Below are 18,231 nucleotides of genomic sequence, written 5' to 3' on the forward strand. Positions count from 1 at the left end.
GTTCGAAGAGTTCAAAGGGATCTCAAAATAAGATTATAAGAACATTTGTCAAAAAGGATTATTTGAGAAAAGGACTGTCTTTTCAGAGTGTCACTGGATGAGGCTTCTGGAGGTTATAGTCCAAATAACTTTCCCAAGCTCTGAACCCTTTAACCATTGCCTTCCAAAGGAAATTCCAAGAAGAACAAAACAGAGAACACGACACACAGCTCCTTGTGACCAGATGCAGGATCTGACCACTAACGTGGGCTGTATTACCTCCAATCTTAATGAAAGAGAAACACTGACATGAAGACCAATGTGTGGCTATTGGCAATGAATATAAACTATCATCCCTGCTGATCATTATGTTCCTGGAGAAAACTGTCATGGCTTCTTAGGAATATCTCCTGTACTTCTTTTATATTTGGAAAGAGAAGACATGCTCAAGTGCTTTTGTGTTCCAGACTTTCCAAAGGGAATTAGTTCCACCAGACACTTGCAGTCTGCACAGCCTCCTTCTCTCCCATGGGTTTCCTTTTTATAGGATGAGAGAAGATTAAATTCCCTTTTAAAGGCTTCAGTGTAGAATTTTGCTATTAGTTTCAGCTTTAACAATTAGTGTCACCTCTTACAGCAGAAGTGATACAGAACTCCTTTAGGTTAAGTGGTTTTGCTTACTTTGTTTTATTATAGGAATCAATCTCTGCTTCTGTTTATCAAGGTGAAAGGATATGTGACATCAAAGCTACTCTCAACATTTTGTTTGATATCATAGTAGTTTTACTTCTCTGTTCTAAACTGCAGTTAGCATTTTACTTTATTATTACTATTATTATTATTATTATTATTATTATTATTATTATTATTATTATTATTATTATTATTATTACACAGGTTTTTCTGGGTTTTTTTCCAAATCAATTTCCCCCATAATCTTTTCCAATGATAAATAATAAACTTATGACATGTATATTTCTACACACTCCCCCCCCCCTTTCCATTTCTCTGGAAAAATGGCTTCGAAAAATACTGATTTCCCCCCATTTTTTTCATTTTTTCCCCCGGGCCTTCCCATCTTTAGATATAACAGAGAGCATAGGGAGTTACATTCCAACTATTTGCTCATTGAATCCATTACTGGATTCATAGGGAGGAGGGAGCAAGCTTGTTTGCTGCTGCCCTGCAGGACGCGGAACAATGGCTTCAAACTACAGGAAAGGAGATTCCACCTGAACATCAGGAAAAACTTCTAAACTCTGAGAGCTGTTCAGCAGTGGAGCTCCCTCCCCCGGACTGTAGTGGAGGCTCCTTCTTTGGAGGCTTTTAAGCAGAGGCTGAATGGCCATCTGTCGGGGGTGCTTTGAATGAGATTTTCCTGCTTCTTGCAGGGGGATGGCCCATGAGGTCTCTTCCAACTCTATGATTCTGTGATTCTACTGTTCACTCCAAATTTGTGGTGGTGGGGAGGGGGGGGGACTCTCCATAATATCTAGCAAGGCTTACTACCTGAGGCTTTTAACTGGAGATGTAAGAGAATGAACCCAGGCCCGTTTCCACCCAAATGATATTTTTTTTACCACTGAGTGGTGTCCTCTCATCTCATTGTAAGGAAAATCACATTGTAGATGTGAAAGCTTAGACTGAAAGATATCAACATCATCAACATCCTCTGAATTGCATGGCCAACCTTTCAGCTCCCTGCCCTTGTATTTTCTCAGGCTTTTCAGATACAATATTACTCCTGCTAATTGTTTCCATGTTGCTTAAGAAGATTTTGTAGCCTTTCTGTATTCGTGTTTCTTATGTTTGGTATGGATTTGTTTAATTTGTGGTTTAGTTGTTTAGTGTAACTCTTTTTCTTATGTAAACTACTCTGGGAATTTAATTGAAAAGTTGTAGAAATATCATGAATAACTAAACAAACAAATAAGGTAAAGTGTGAATGAAATGTAACAGAGAGTTCAGATTTTGCAGCAAGCATAGAGAAAACAAACCAACAGCTTGCCACATATAAAAGCAAATCAAATTTCAATGATTTTTTTTAAAATGGAAAATCATAAAAGAAGTATGCAATGATCAAACAAAAATCGAATGGAACAGCACGACAGGCCCCAATCATGACTGTAAGGATGTAAAATGCCATTATAAGTAAAACCTCCCAAAGCATTTTGAATTCATGATGCTCAGACAATGGTATTCTACAAGTATATTTTCATCCATAATGTGGTTCACTAAAGATGAATCCAAGGCCATATTTAGGGTCCAGGTACAGTATGGTGCAGGCAGATAGAAGAAAGAAATCCAGACAGCAGTGTTTAAGTTTTTAATTGTTAAATTGTTTAATATATTTTTCTGACTGTTTAAATGGTTCCTCATTGTTTTGAATAAAAATGGTTCTAAATTTATTTAAACTGATTTTATCTGTATACCTACATGAGATCCAGAATATCAAACATGTAAAATGTAAATAAAAGAACAGATAAAGCAGACTCATTTGTGGCTTTAAATTCATGGAGGGTAGGGTCAACAAGTGCCCAAATACACTCAAAACATCAGAACCTGTGTGAACTTGGGAGATCAGCAGGGTCAACTCTGGTTGGTATTTGGGTGGGAGACTGGTAATGAATACAAGACTCTAGACTATATTTCAGAGGAAGTAACTGGCAAAAGCAATTCTCAATATTCTCTGCTTGAGAAAACACTATGAAATGCATGGGGTCTCTCCACAGATCAACAGGTGACTTGAAGGCACATTAACACTCAGGGTTATCAATCTTGCACATCATCTCATCTACCAGAGACAAGAAAGCACAAATATTTTGAATATGGGCTTCTATGTCCAACAGCAAGTTAGTGAGCAGTCATACAATCGTGTCTTTTGGGGAAATTACAAGCCCAATTTATGTGTGTCTATATGTCCACAACATTAACCAACATGGGTTCCTGATTCATACTCTTGGGAATGAGAGAAGAGACCCTCTTTTATTTTTATTTTATTATTTGTTATGTTCCTAAATCTTCATTCAGCTTCACACTAGTAGACATCTTACCGGATGATGAAACCCTTCCCCTTCCTTCCGTGGCTTGCAGCTTTCTGAAATACATGGACATATACAGAGCTATTTTGGAAGCATACTGAGGGAGAGGGATTTCTTCCTTCTGGTCCTATTGGTGAAACTGATGCAGTAGAACCACCCGGCTGGAATTCTTCAAAGAAAACCAAAGCAATATATATTTTGCTTTGAAAAGGAGATAGATCCACAGAGGCTCTTATTTATTTTATAACTCATTTTGTCTTCTATCCATAAATGTCAAATGCTCTGACAACATGATTTTTTCTTGAAGGTTAAAAGCTTGGGCTAAATTTTAAAATCAGAACCCTGAATTTAACTTGATGCCTAGGAAAGAATTTGAAGATTGGAAAGATGTATCTATGCTTCTGTTCTGTTAGCAGCTTAGGTGTCAAATCGGGTCCACATCCATAGAATAATAGAGCTTGAACAGACTACAAGAATCATCCAGTCCAATTTCAGAAGAAGTCTTCAAAGAAAACCCACATTATTGTAATGCAAGCAAGATGTTACTAGAACAAAAGTGATGGCTGCCAGGATAGTGAAAACTATGGAGGTCTCATTAATCCTCTAATAAAAGGATCAGATCAAAAAGCACCCTCAGACTCTGAACCTGATTCTTCAAGGAATTATTACCCAACTCAAGGCAAACATTATCTCCTCACCCAGATGGACCATATATATGAGAATCTTTTTCTTTAAATGATTTGAGTTTCAGATTGACACTTATCCAGGTCATTGACAATCCCAAGTGTTGCTTAGTATGTTCTTATTCGCATTTCAGTTTTTTAAAAGGAGATTTAAACAAATTGTCTTCTCCTTTATAAACCCATTCAGTCCATGTCATCTAGACATGCCCTCCTGGTACTGCTACCTTTTCATAAGGTCTACCACACTATTGAACAGCATTGGACATTTAACCCACAGTGATATCCATGTTGTGGAATAATCTTTCACATGATATTAGGTAAAAGGTAAAGGTTTTCCCCTGACGTTAAGTCCAGTCGTGACTGACTCTGGGGGTTGGTGCTCATCTCCATTTCTAAGCCGAAGAGCTGGCGTTGTCCATAGACACCTCCAAGGTCATGTGGCCGGCATGACTGTATGGAGCGCCGTTACTTTCCTGCCGGAGCGGTACCTGTTGATCTACTCACATTTGCATGTTTTTGAACTGCTAGGTTGGCAGGAGCTGGGGCTAACAGCGGGCGCTCATTCCGCTCCTGGGATTTGAACCTGGGACCTTTCAGTCTGCAAGTTCAGCAGCTCAGCGCTTTAACACACTGCACCACCACCAGGGGCCCTCACATGATATTAGACAAATGTAAACAATTCTAATGTTAGATACTGGTTGAAATGCATGCCTTCCCAGTGTACTTCATTGAATCATGTATTTTATTGCTATGGGTAACATAGATACAGCATATACATTATATGTTTGGGTATATATAGCAAGGATAGAATCCTTTTTATGACATATGCAGTTATTATACCAATGCATATCTGTGAAAGATTTTTGTGGAAGTAGATATGTATTCTGTAGCTACTCCGTGGAATATCTCCCCACATGTTCAAACAATCTGGGTGCTACTGGCAGGCAAACACAAAGCTGCTCAGGCCACCCATGGCTACACAAAGCCATCCTCATGAATTTCCAGAGAACACTTAGAGATCTAGAAAAATTTTTGTGCATCCAGAAGCTACATGGAAAATCCCTACCCTTCACAGCTATAGACTTCAGGCACACCAGCTGCTCCCAGGTAAGTTAAACATGAGTATTGTGATAGGAGGCAAAAGTATATTAGTATAGCAATGGAAAGCAAAAGTATATCATTTGCAACCCTTTTATAAGTCCCTGTAAATCTATATCCATATCCAGTCCAGATCCATAATAAAAGTGAAAACCTGTATGTGTGTATGTGGCACGGGTGTCCGCTCACACATACAGCCTACAGCCTCCACAAACAGCCCATAGTTCCCAGTGCTAAGGAGCTACCAAGTCACTCCCTTCCACTGACACTGTGGTTACAGCGAGCTCCATGAACATGTAGCCCAACCCCTGCCGTTGTCCTCCCCAAACACTACAGCTCACCACCCAAGGAATGCTTTAATTTGGGGACCATTTCATCCTAGATTTTGCACTTTCCTCCACCACGGGCAGGCATCCCAGGGTTCTCCATTGCCGTGGAATTTACATGACCCAGCCTACTGCCCTTCCCTTTCAAATCTGTCTGCATAACAAACAGAGCAGAACTGAGCAGCAACTAAACTTACTGGAGGAGTTTGGGGGATTGACTTTGCATGGTGGAAGTTGTAGTTCACCCTGCATCCAGTCAGAGCACTGTGACTCCTACTGGGGAATTTAGAGGAGTTGTAGTTCACCTACACCCAGAACGCTATGAACCCAAACAATGATGGGTCTGGACCAAACTAGCCATGCATACCCGATATGCCCAGATTTGAATACTGGTGGGTTTTGAGGGGAATTGGCCTGGACATTTGGGAGTAGTAGTTACTGGGATTTATAGTTCACCTGCAATTGAACCCCAACAATGACAGACCAGGACCAGACTTGGCACACAGAGCCCCGATAACCAATACAACATATTGCACAAACTTGGGGGAAAGGGACTTGTAGTTCACCTGCATCCAGAGAAACAGTGACCCCCAGTGACAATGGACCAGGACCAAGCTTCGCACAGAGAAGTCTCATGACCAATTGAACATACTGCAGGGGTTTATGGGAATGGGCCTTGATTTTGGGAGTTGTAGTTCACCTGTATCCAAAGACCACTGAACCCAGCCAATGACGGATCTGGACCACACTTAGCACACAGACTCAACATAACCTACTGTGGCTACTTACAGATGTTTCGGGACAATTGTTCCAGGAATCTGGGTGTTGTAGTAGTTCATCCCCATCCAGAGAGGACTGCAGCCAGGCAATGACCAACCAACAATTGATCTGGACCACACTTGGTACACAGACCCAAAATGGCCAACTTTGAATACTGGCAGGGTTTGGGGAGAATTGATCAACGATTCTGGGAATTGTAATTCACCCAATCCAAACTGAAAATACATAACATTCAAAGAAAAAAATGCCCTTTTCAAATAACCCGGGCACCGCCGGGTCCCCAAGATAGTATATAAATAAAAGGGTTGGGTGAGCTGAGTGTGCCAATAACACAAAATCTGAAAATCTGGATGAGCTCATTCAGAAGACTCATATATAGATAAGTTAAAAAATGACAAAGAAGGTTGTTTTTAGTTTAGTTTTTTGTTTTTGTTTTGTTTTTGCACTGCATTACAGCTGTTGGGGGCAGAGCAATAGTTTTCCAGCACATGTTTCTGGAAACAGTAATTGAAATAGGATAAAAAATGATTAGTACTCTGTGTAGCCAAATCCCATTTTAGGCAGTCACTCCAGAAAAACATCATGACCTTTGATAGTGAATGTGGCAAAACGTTCCAAGAGAAGTATCAGGGTCATACTCTTCCATTACTTTCCTTGGTAATCAGGACAAACAAACTGGTTTCTGTATCAAAATCAGGTTGTAGCAGATTAAAATAATGCCATTCAAGGGGGCTTCGAGCTTACACAGAAAGTGTCAGTTCCAGAACCTTATTCCAAAGAGACATATTTCTGACAGGCCAGTTGTAAGGATCCAAGGTGATCCATTTAGGAACAGATTCATGGCCTCTGATTTAAAACAATGGCAGTCACTACTATATCACTAGGTTTTGAGGTTTACAAAGGTCAAGTCAGGTCAGTCTGAACTGTAGTGCCCCCCTCTACATGGTCCCGGAACATTTGCTGTAACAGTAATGAAGTTATTTCTGGGACCTCTGCCTTGTGTGCACTGTTGGTTATCTGAGACAAGCCATTCCCAGAACCGTGTGGAGAGCAATCAGTGAGGCTGGTGACAGCTTGTTTTAGGCATAAGACGCTCTTTAATAGGAAGTTATTAAACAGAAACAGCTGTGTTGATTTCAGCTCCATTCAAAACACAAGGAAGGGAAAACAATCAAAGTCTGACTAATCAAAAGCACACAATGTACAGAGACTTGTGAGGGTGCCTCCCCCCCAAAGAAATTTCCTTTCTTATCCTTCCCTATTAGAAGAGCTGATTGACCTTTTACCTACACTCTGGTACATCTGGAAGAGATCCACTGCCTCATCTTCTTAGAAGCCTGCCCAGAGCGGTCCTGCCAGCTGGCTAAAAAGAGGCTCCCCGCTGCGCTCATCCGGAATCCCTGTCAGACCTCCAGACCCTTCACAAATACTAGGGACTGGTTTCCAAGTGTGTGAAATGTGGTGATCTGGTGGTCAGTTTGTGAGATTTCAATGCCTTATTCCTTGAGGAGTGGGGTGGAGATAGAGTTGTAATCCATCTGTAGGAGATACCACAGGATAATAAAGAAATTGATGCCAAATTCTTTACACTTGCTCTTTCTCACGGTACCCCAGAAGATATTTCAGAAGGACTCCAATTTCTTTGGCAGATGGCAAGTTGAGACTGAAAAACAGAGCCTGGCTGAATGCCATGCAGCAACTGTACATCTCAGGTTTTATTTGAACAGAAGGTCTTCCAATTCCGGAGTCAGCCTCTCATTCGCTGAAGCTTGGGAGAAGTAATTTTTTGGAACTGCAAATGCCCATAACTTCCTATGGATTATGTATTTATTTATTTACCATATTTATATCCCACCTTTCTCTACCTCAAGGGGGACTCAAGGCAGAAGGTGGATTCTGGGAGTTGTGGTTCAAAAACCGTATTTTTTCCAGCTATGTGCTGTACACAAAACTGTGTTCTAGCATTTCAAGAAAGGGCCTTGAAGGATGCCCAGGTTTTGCCACTTCCTTCTTTCCTCAGTATTTACTCTGTACACCAAGTCTAGAAATCGTGGTTTGAATGGTTCTGTTTTCCTGGCACAAAGCACCATTTGCTTATCTGACTGTTAAAGCACACTATGGTTTACCTTGAGTAAGTAAAGAGAGGGATGTGTATAAGAGGAGGGGTGGAAAGGTGAGTGTAGTGCAAGACCTTAAGACTAAGGTCACATCTACAGCTTTCAAAATACTCTAGAGTAAAGTACTCATTTTGTATTTAAAACCTTTTAAATTTAAATAACATAAATATCAGCATATAGTGTCCTGAGGGCAGCTTCCAAAAGATCACTAACTACTTCTTCACTCATCCCTTCCCCCTGTACTTCCCCCCAGGACAAGACATATTGGTGCCTTGTCCCCATCAGATGGGGAAACTGGCTGGAAAATGAGGGTAGCTCAAAACACTTGTGACACTTCCTTGGTGTCAAGAATAAATGGGCCAGGCCCCATCCCCAAAGTGTTGCAAGGGGCCAGAATACCCCAGTGTGATAACGTAGTACATTTCAAGACTTTATGGTAGGAGGCTCTTCTGCTTTCAGCCATAATTCCCGTGTGCAATCAACATATGACGTCACCACAAAACCAAGTTGTTTTCCCATCATCAAGACTATTCCTAATTTTTAAATCTGATTCTCTATTTTGCTTTGTACTAGTTCACAGCATGTGATTTTCATTGATCCATTAAAATCTCTGTACCCTGGAGGATCGTCTAAAATAATAGTGAGATGAATCTGATAGGTCACAGAGGTTTGCAGCTGGATATTAAAAATCAAGTTGTTCATCTTGAGTAGAACTGAAGTCCACCAGTGGATATGACCTTCTATACGAGAAACTCCTCTCACTGTACCCTTTTTTCTGTGAAATGATAGAAAGGATCTGTTACTCTTTACTATCTTTATTTTCCCATCTCGGTTTCATAAAGAAGCTACATGGGAAATCTATAATCAATTATGTGGAGGAGACCTTGGCTTCCCATGGTTCCCCTGGGAAATGTAGAAAACGTTGCCAGCATAAGACACTTGAAAAGCACGCGCTCTGGGTGAAGAAGAAAAATAAAAGAAATGATGCTCCTAGGTGCAGGGCACTAGAATATTCCTCAGCATACAGACTTTCATCCTATGCTTTCTTCTTGAGATGAAAATAACAATTAAGACAGTTTGTGATTCATTCTCATAAAGCTGGCTTGCAGTTTTCATAGACCAGTAAATGACACCCTACACTATGTTAGGTTCTGAATGCCTTCTAACCATAATGCAATGAGCACTCTAGATCAAGAATAAGCACCATGAGACTTCTACCTCACAACCTCTGAGGTTGCCTGCCATAGATGTGGGTGAAATGTCAGGAGAGAATACTTCTGGAACATGACCATACAGCCCGGAAAACACACAACAACCTCAATTTTAGACCTTTTTTAGTCCCTCTCTCTCTATGGAGCAGCTACATTATAGAAAAAATACAGCATGACACTACTGTAACGGCCATGGCTCCATGCTATGGAATCCTATGAGTTTTAGTTTAGTGCGGCACCAGCATTATTTGAGAAGGAAGGCAAAATACTTTGTAAAATACTTTGTTCCCAAGATTCCATTCTCTTGAGCCAGGGCAGTTAACGTGGAATCAAACTACATTAATTCTCAGAGTACATGTAAGCTCAGTCTGAGCTACCTGAGCTACTTTGAAATAACTGAAGAAATCGAAAGTCATAAATGAAGTTATGAATAAGCTTTTATGCAACCTGGGATCATGATATTTGAAGAATTTTATTTCCCTCTATGAGCTTAGTAAATCTCTTTTTGCCAAAATACCTCCTCATAAGCTATTGGTGGGTACAATGATGAAAGCCTACTTAGTAGTTGGGCCCAGATTTTGGAACTCCTTTCCAGTGAAGGCTAGGGTCGCTCCTTCCTGGTTCTCTTTTTGCCAACAAGCAAACATATTCCTGTTCCAATAGGTTTTCAAGAACTGACTGTGACTGGTTATTAATGGTGTGTTGGGCTTATTTTGAATATATAGATTATTTAATTACCTTTTAAAATAACCCTTATATATATTTACTGGTGGGTTTGTAATGTTCTGGTACGTTGCCTAAAGTCCTTGTATTGGCGATCCTACCTGGATCCTATTTCAATGGAAATCCTTTAAAAATTGCAAAGCCTGGCTTTATTATTGCTTATTTTATTAGTAAATAGAAATATCAATATCCATTCACAGCTTTTTCTTCCTTGAATAATTGTTCATTAAAAGTCAGAGAATCAAGCAAAGATCACCACCAATTCTAAATATCTTCTTTCTCTGTTCAGTTTTCTCTTATTGCTTTTATTTACTTGCTTATCACCATGACCATCATTAAAAATAAATAGTTCTTAGAGGGTGGAATCCAAGTTGGTTGAAAACTGTGTGTGAATGCTCAAGATTTATTTATTTTTTCTTGAATGGAAAAGGGAATAGTTAGGTAGATATCATGGCTGGGATTATGGGAGCTGTAGCCCTAAAGATAATTTTAGCAAATTAGTCATACCATAAATAGATATGGAACCATTAACTGAAGTAGTTCAGAAAAAGACTGGAAGATCATCTTATTGAGAAAAAGGTAGCACTAAGCACAAGTATGGCATAAGGCAGAAGGCAGAAGTTTGTGGGCATTACATAATAAGTCTAACTAAATATAAACGCTTTCTGGGGTTAGCGTTTGCGATTAGTCAAATAAAGGGAGAAATATATAGAAAGAAGCCTCACCCAAAATGTCATAATCCCCTTGTACTGTTGGTACGTTTTCCTGCAAAACTGGTTTCACTTGTCTTCCCCCCTAAAATGTCAGATTGACAAGGGATGTTGTATTAGCAAAGCAGTAAAACTATTAAGCTAAATGCTCCACATTTTTTGTTTGAAAGCTAGATCACAGAATATAACTCCAGATCACTGATAGTTTGGCTTCTTTTTTCTTTTTTTCTTTTTGGAAGAGACAAATATCAACTTAGTTAAAGACTTGAGCTCATTTTCTCCAAGCTGACATTAATCCCCATGCCAGGCTGACCTGCATGCCCAGCAGCGAGGGAATCCCCTTACTTAAGTATGTCCAGCAGAGAAGAAAAGGTCAGAGAGATGTCACACTTCTCTGGGCATCCTTCTGTTGTAATTTTCCACCCCATGAATTAAGCATGGTAGAGTACAACAATAAAAGTAATTCAACCTGTTTTAAGTTTTCTTATGACTAATCCTCAATACATCAGCCTAAAAATAACCCCACTGGGGTTTAAGAAATAGAAGAAGTATTTCAAGCAACCAGTTTTCTATGCTTTTCTAAAGCAAAATTGAAGTTTCTAAGCATTTTCCAGGTTTGACCTGAATTTCACTTTATGCATCCAAATATTATCACAGTGAAAAACAAATACGTTATTTTCATTGGCTACTAATAACATAGGGATGTTCCACAGCATACAGCGCAGCTCTAAATATCATGAGGGCACTTATTGCTTCCAAGTCCTGCCTGCAGCTTTCCTTAAATATCTGTTTGGCCATTGTGAGAAGAGAATGCTGGATTTTGGTCTGATGCAGTGAAGATATATCAGGTCTTAAATCATAGAACAGCAGAAAAGTCAAAAGGTTTCCATGTCAATGATACAAAACAAAGGTTATTTTGGAGCTTCTATTTCAGATGAGTTTTACTTTACCGACACAAAAATGGATACAAAAAAAATTCTGAAAATACAACACGTATACTGGGTTTAAATTAAATATATTTCTCATAGCACAGTTATGAGCACATGTCCTTAGCAGTCTCATTCAAGTGTTTCAGGAACGTATGTGGGAAGATAGTATTTAGGGGCATCAAGTGGTGCATGTAGGCCTTGTCACTTACATTCCTTCCCCAACTAGATCCATCTACAAGGGAATGGAAGGGAGATTATTTATGCTTAGAAGTCTGCCCATGATTGGGAACCTGAATACATTTGGTCCTTGGTATCCACAAGCATCCATTGATTCAACCATCTATGGATTGAAAATATTTTCTTTAAAAATGCACAAAGGAAACCTTGATATTGCCATATCATATAACAAACTCCATTTTATTACAGCATATCAGGGGACGTAATGATTCTGATATCATTAGGAGGCCCTGGAATCATGCCCCAGTGGATACTGAGGCTCCACTATTACTGTTCAGTTACCTATATATAAATATTATAAACACAGAAATATTTTATTCTGCTTATGCCAGATGATGGTACCGGGAGCTACTTCAAGCCAGATGAGGGCACCAGTCCATTGAAATCAGTATTATCTACTGTCATGCCTTGCCCATTCACAGAAATCTCATCCTCTGATAATCTTAGCTGGGAATCCCTATGAACTTCCTCTCTACTCCAACATTCTTATACTTCTAAGGATGCTACACCAGGAGTCTCAGCAGCAACCATCCTAGGGCCACTATGAGGCAAGGCCTCTCACAGATTGAGAAAACACTGAGACTACAATGTTCAGGGTAGCAGAATATCAGCCAAAAACACACTGATAACTCTAGAGATTACAGAAATAAAAGAGGATTTCTTGAAAGATGAGAGCTCCTGAAGAATTGATGTTGGTTTGAGCCTTAGCTGTACAGGATTTAGACCCCATCTACACTGCTATATAATGCAGATTGAACTGGAGTATATGGCAGTGTAGACTCATATAATCCAGTTCAATGCAGTTCAATCCACATTATATGAGGATACTTCCACACATGCATTTTAACCCAAGATAAACCGGGTTAAGGGGGGCAGTGGCTAAATGATGTTTAGCCGAAATGCAGGAGGAATCAGATTAAAGGCTGGGAAATACTTGTTTAAAAGTTGCCCTTTAAACCTGGTTCTTCCTGAGAAACATACATTTTTCCATGCCTGTGTATCCTTGCAGGAATGGAAAAAACTCACCGGAGGAAGCCTTCCCTGCAGGCTTGAAGCTTTTGCCTCTCTTCCTCCAGCAGAAGATCCAACAGGAGGTCTTGGAGCAGAAATCCCCAGCTGTTAACCTGATCCCACACACACTTTCATGAAACATCATTTAGCCGCCACCGGTTTCTTCTGGGTTTAAGTGCATCGAACCTCTGATAGCATTTGGATTTATCCAGTCATCCATGACAGCCTGACTACAATAGGATGTCTGCATTTTGAGGGTTTTAGACAGCTATCCCTCCCAATCCTACTGGTGATATGAAGAATCGATCCTAGAAAACATGTGCCCTGTCTGTGAGTTACATCCCATTCCCTTCATGATCCAAACCAGGAATAGGAATTGTATGGCTTTCCAGATACTATTGACCCATAACTCCCAGCAACCCTGGCTAGCATGGCTATTAGTAAGGAAGTCTCTGAGTTGCAGTTCCTACCCCTGATCTATGCTAAGGTAATACAGTAATATTTTACAGAAATCAAAACAAATTCTTAGAAGTGGGATCTCATCTGAAAGCAACTACTTAACTGTAGTTTTTTTAAAAAAAATTTTTTTTAATGATTAATACTTTGTTATCATTTTATGGTAGCATTTTTATGTTTACCACTGGTTTGGCAGTGGAAACGTATCCTTTGTTCTTGATATACATTCTCAGAACAGGTGAATAAACAAAGGTGACCAGATATCTTGCAGGGAGCTATGCAAAAAATGAGGTGGTAACACTTAAAAGAATAACCCTATTAATATCTGATCTGCACAAAAACACAGCAGGAAAATGGGGTAGAGCCTGCCAAATGGAAAGACACTAAAGTCATTAGGGAGAAAAAATATGGCCCAGCATCTGAGAGGGTACTAGATCCAATAAAGAGTAAAAACAAATGTGTAAATGCTATATAAAACAGCTTTAACAGCTGCCTCATTTCATCTGGAAATCTGCCTTGATGGGGTACTTAATGTTGAAAGGGGGATTGAGTCACAGACAAACAAGATGAAAATGAGGAAGCATCATAAAAGTCACACTGATGTGGCCATGAAAAACACATGGAAATTGATGTTTGTTTTTCCTTTAACCCCATTTGTATTTTCAGTCCCTGCCCTACAAAACATAGGAAAGGTCAAGTTTGAAATGCCAACAGAAAAGCCACCCTGTTGTTTTAAAACGGATGTAAACATGCATACATGTAGTATATGTATATATGTGTCATCTCTCTTTGTCTCTCAACAGGTATCAATCTGAGAAAAAACACCTTTAAAGCAGACATATGTTGCATAACTCTACGTTGGATCAGATAAGTGAAGTTAATGAAAATTAATCTGTGGCTATAATGAATTGGAAGGCAAATATTGCAGCAAAGCACACTGGCTGCTAAGTGAGAATCAGCCCTGAGAAACAGGGATTCCACCAGGCGCCAAAGCTATCTTTTCAAGCTAGCATAAGCTAAGCAACAGTAGAATAAGCACAGGAAAGATCTGGCAGTCCAAAGGCCCATATTAAGCCAGCATTACCCATCACAGTTATGTCGCCTTTCTGATGCTTTGCATTCACAAGGGCCCAAACAAGGTTTCCAAGTGTTTGATTAAAACATAATCAAAACTGCTCTGAGGCCCAACCTGATGAGTTCCTTCTCAGAAGAGGGCAGCAACACCTCCTGTACCAAGTGTGATAAGATGACTGACTTCATAAAGATGCCTCTGTGAAACAGCTTCTCCATTGTGACCAGAATTAGAGAGGGGGGAAGGAGAGGGGGCGAGGGGAAAGCTAGCAAGAGGCACCACTTGAAGGAAAGTGATGCATACTATAAATATACAAAAAATAAGATTAGATGCAACTATTAGTACAGCAGTCTGCTTCCTTTGTCAATACATGAACAGATAAAAGAAACACCAACAATTCAGTCAGCAATGGAAAGAACTAGTGCTCTAATTGTGCACATTTGTGGAGATGGCCATAGTGACACATACTTGAGTTACATCCTATTTGATTCCTTTACATGGGGCTGGCTTTGAAGAGCATTGAGAAACTCCATTTGGTACAAAAGAGCTGCAGCTAAATTGGAGATAATTACAGGGACCATAAAACTCCCCTGTTCCAACAGTCCCACTTGCTGCCAATCAGTTTGGGGGCACAATTCAAAATGCTAATTATGATCTATAAACACAGCCTTTGTCTAGCTTATCTGACAGATCATCATCTTCTTTGAGCCTGCCCAGGCCCTGAGATATTCAGAGATACCCTTCTTTTGGTTCCACCAGTTTCCCAGGTATGGCTGTGGAAAGCACAAAAGAGGATCTGCTCAGTGGCCACCCCTAGTCCCTGGAGCTCTCTCCTCAAATAGGCTGAGATTGCATTCCTTCCATTGGAAAGTGAATACTTTCTTTATTCAGATAAGTTTTGATAACTGAAAGCTTTGAAGGAAAGAGCTTGTAAAAGGTATTGTGTTGTTTAAGATTATACTGTTTTATCTGCATTGTATCCTTCTAAAGTTTATGTTTACATTGTGTTAATTACACAACAGTCCTCATGGTGGGTTGGAGCTAGGAGAAAGCAATTGACCGAGCCAAAGCACTTTGCCTTTGGGTTTTCAAAAAGCAAACATCTAGTTTGAAATGTTCATGTTTCAAATAATAAAACCTGAAATTGTGATCAGTTTTGAAAACATCTGAGGGCAACATTTCAGTCTGAACCTTTCTATATGGATTTGTAGTGATGCAGTAAAAACGCATCTGAATTATGCATCCATATGAAACAGTTAAGCCCATCCACTCATCATTTCTCACCAGAGCCTAGTCCTGTCAAATTACTTCAAACAAATCATAGTTAATTTGACTAGGACATGGACACAGACTCTTGTTCTTGATAATCTACTTCTATGTACAAAAGAGAATGTCTTGTGAAGAAATGACTCGCCAATCTGACACCAGCAGAAGCTAAGCTACAGTATACAAGCAGGTTCCACAGAGAACTGTGTACTATTGGAGAAGAAACTACAACTGATCTGTAGACTACCAAAAAGCTAAGCCTCAATTAGCTGTCAGATCAGAAATACCATGCAGAAATTGTAGTGGTAAAAGAATCATGCCTCTGGGATCCTAGAAACAACTATTTGCAAAACATAAGATTACTACACAAGTTCTCAGTATGTTATTTATTTTCAGAAGTAGAAGTGCAAGGGCTCTAAAAGCTATTTCTCAATCATTGCTATTATGCTTCAGTTGTGATGCTGACAAGAAAGGATTGTATTGGAGAAATGGGTACATTAGACTAGTTGTGTATTAAATATATATACTGGATGTATACTTCAAATCTTAATAAGAAAAAATAACCCAAGCTCTCATCTCTATTCAAAGCAAAGCAGTTCAATGTATGAGTCGTATTGGAAGTATATTCTATGAACAGTGTTGAGGGTGGTATTCAGAGGATGCATCCCCTGGAATCTTTTCCAATACTAAAACCTGGTCATAACTGTTTCTAACATATCCTGTTTATCATCTATGTGGAACAGCAAATGTTGAGCCTCAATACATTTCTACCACATCAGCATTTCATCATTATTGAATAATAACCAATTGGTATCACACTGTTGAAGGAATGCTTTGATCCAGTGAGTAAAAAAGAAAACAGAAGCAGGTTTTTGCTATTTCTCCACTCCCTGATGCATTCCTCTCTGCCCATTCCAAAAGTCCTCCAGTTCCCCAGGACAGATCTGGTGTGTGTGAATGTGCGAACTGCAGGGGAAAGGGGCAAATGCTGAAGTTGCTTCTTTCCTCATTTTGTTCTGCTGGCCCGTTTATGTTGGATAAGTGAGACTCTACTGTACTTGCCGAAATTCCTCAAATAATGATTGGACTCTTTAAACATTTCACGAGCTGTCACAGAGAGAAGAGGGACAAGTAAGTTTTGTGCTGCCCTAGAAAGCAGGATCAGGTCCAACAGTCTGAAGTTACAGGAGAATAAATTTCAACTGAATATGAGAAGGAACTTCTTGAAAACAAGAATGCTTTGGCGATGGAACCAATTGTGTAGAGACATGGTATGTTTTCCTTCTTTATATGTCTTTTTAAAGAGGCTGAACAGCTACCTACTGGGAATGCTTTTGCTGGAGATCATGGACCAAGCAGGGGTTAGATGTGATAGTCCATTAGCCCCTTCCAACCCAATGGTTTCTGGAGCTGAAACTCTCACATAATTTTCTGGAAATATGAGAAACATGGTTGAAGGCTGAAAGTTTTCCCACCCTGCTGATATACTAATACAGCCTACATGAAATGTGGAGGTGAAAATTCAGTATTATATCCCATCTAAACAAATCCTTTGCTTCTTTTACATTTAGGACAAGAGGTATCTTGCAGTTGGTTTCAGAAGATGATATCATCCTCATAGACCAAGCTGGTCCCTGAATATGGTTGTAGGAATGGAATGGACAAATTGCTCCTTGTCCTTCCTTGGCCACTGAAAGGCTGAGAAATGTGGTGTGCAGAAATCTAGCCAAAAAGGCAAGGAGGCTGAGTTATAGTGAATGGAGGTGCTGAATTCTCACCACATATCCAAGAATAACTTTCAGTCAGTGTTTTGTGCGAACTATGTGCATGTTCATTTAGATATAATTATTACCATAATCACAGACATTCCAATAAAACAAATATGCCTGTCATCATAGTGTGATGTCTCATGGGCCTTGTAGTCCCGTTCCTAGTACTATTGTGGCAGACGAAGAGGAAAACATGGGATTTCCACCGGTTCAGCCAGAATCGGAGCCTCTGCACCTGGAGGATGTTTGCCCTCAAGAAGTCAGCCAAACAAGCCTTGGGCAGAATTCTCCCCCGTTTTCTCGAAAGGACAATTATAATAGAGATAGAGGAGCGAGGGAGGCAAATCGCCGGAGCGCCAGAATCGCAGCCAAACAATTAGCTGATTAAGTCTGCTTCCCTTGGGAAATTCTAAGGAGTCATGCATCTGGACAGAGTTGGGTTTCACTTCTAGTTCTCCAGGGAAAGTGTTCTTCTGGCGGGAAACGAGACCCTATTTAGGTGTTTTGCCGCGACGGAAACCTTGCGGAGTCAACTCGTCAGCTGGAGGAGTGAGATCGTGTGTGGACTACGCAACTCCAGTTCCTTGTTTCCAGGACCAAGTTCCAAGCCTGCCTTGTTCCCCGGACCTCGCCACGGACCTTGTTTTTGCTTCTTGTTGCCTCGTATCAAGTCTTGTTTGCCAAGAATCTAGTTTGTTTTCCAGCCTTGTTGTCAAGCTCCAATGGACTAAAAGACCTTGTCATTTCCCCACACTTTGCTCGGCAAAGTGTGTGTTTCGGTTATTGGATTATAACTTTGGACCTTAATATCACATATTGGACA

General features: G+C 40.0%; 1 protein-coding gene across 1 annotated transcript in view; it reads right to left on the minus strand.

Annotated features, from left to right (window-relative positions):
• The window catches only part of nav2 (neuron navigator 2), a 691,770-nt gene that overhangs the window by 304,179 nt on the left and 369,360 nt on the right, over positions 1-18,231 (minus strand). The window lies entirely within an intron of this gene.

Source organism: Anolis carolinensis, chromosome 1 (assembly GCF_035594765.1).
Source record: "Anolis carolinensis isolate JA03-04 chromosome 1, rAnoCar3.1.pri, whole genome shotgun sequence".
NCBI classification, from domain to species: domain Eukaryota; kingdom Metazoa; phylum Chordata; class Lepidosauria; order Squamata; family Dactyloidae; genus Anolis; species Anolis carolinensis.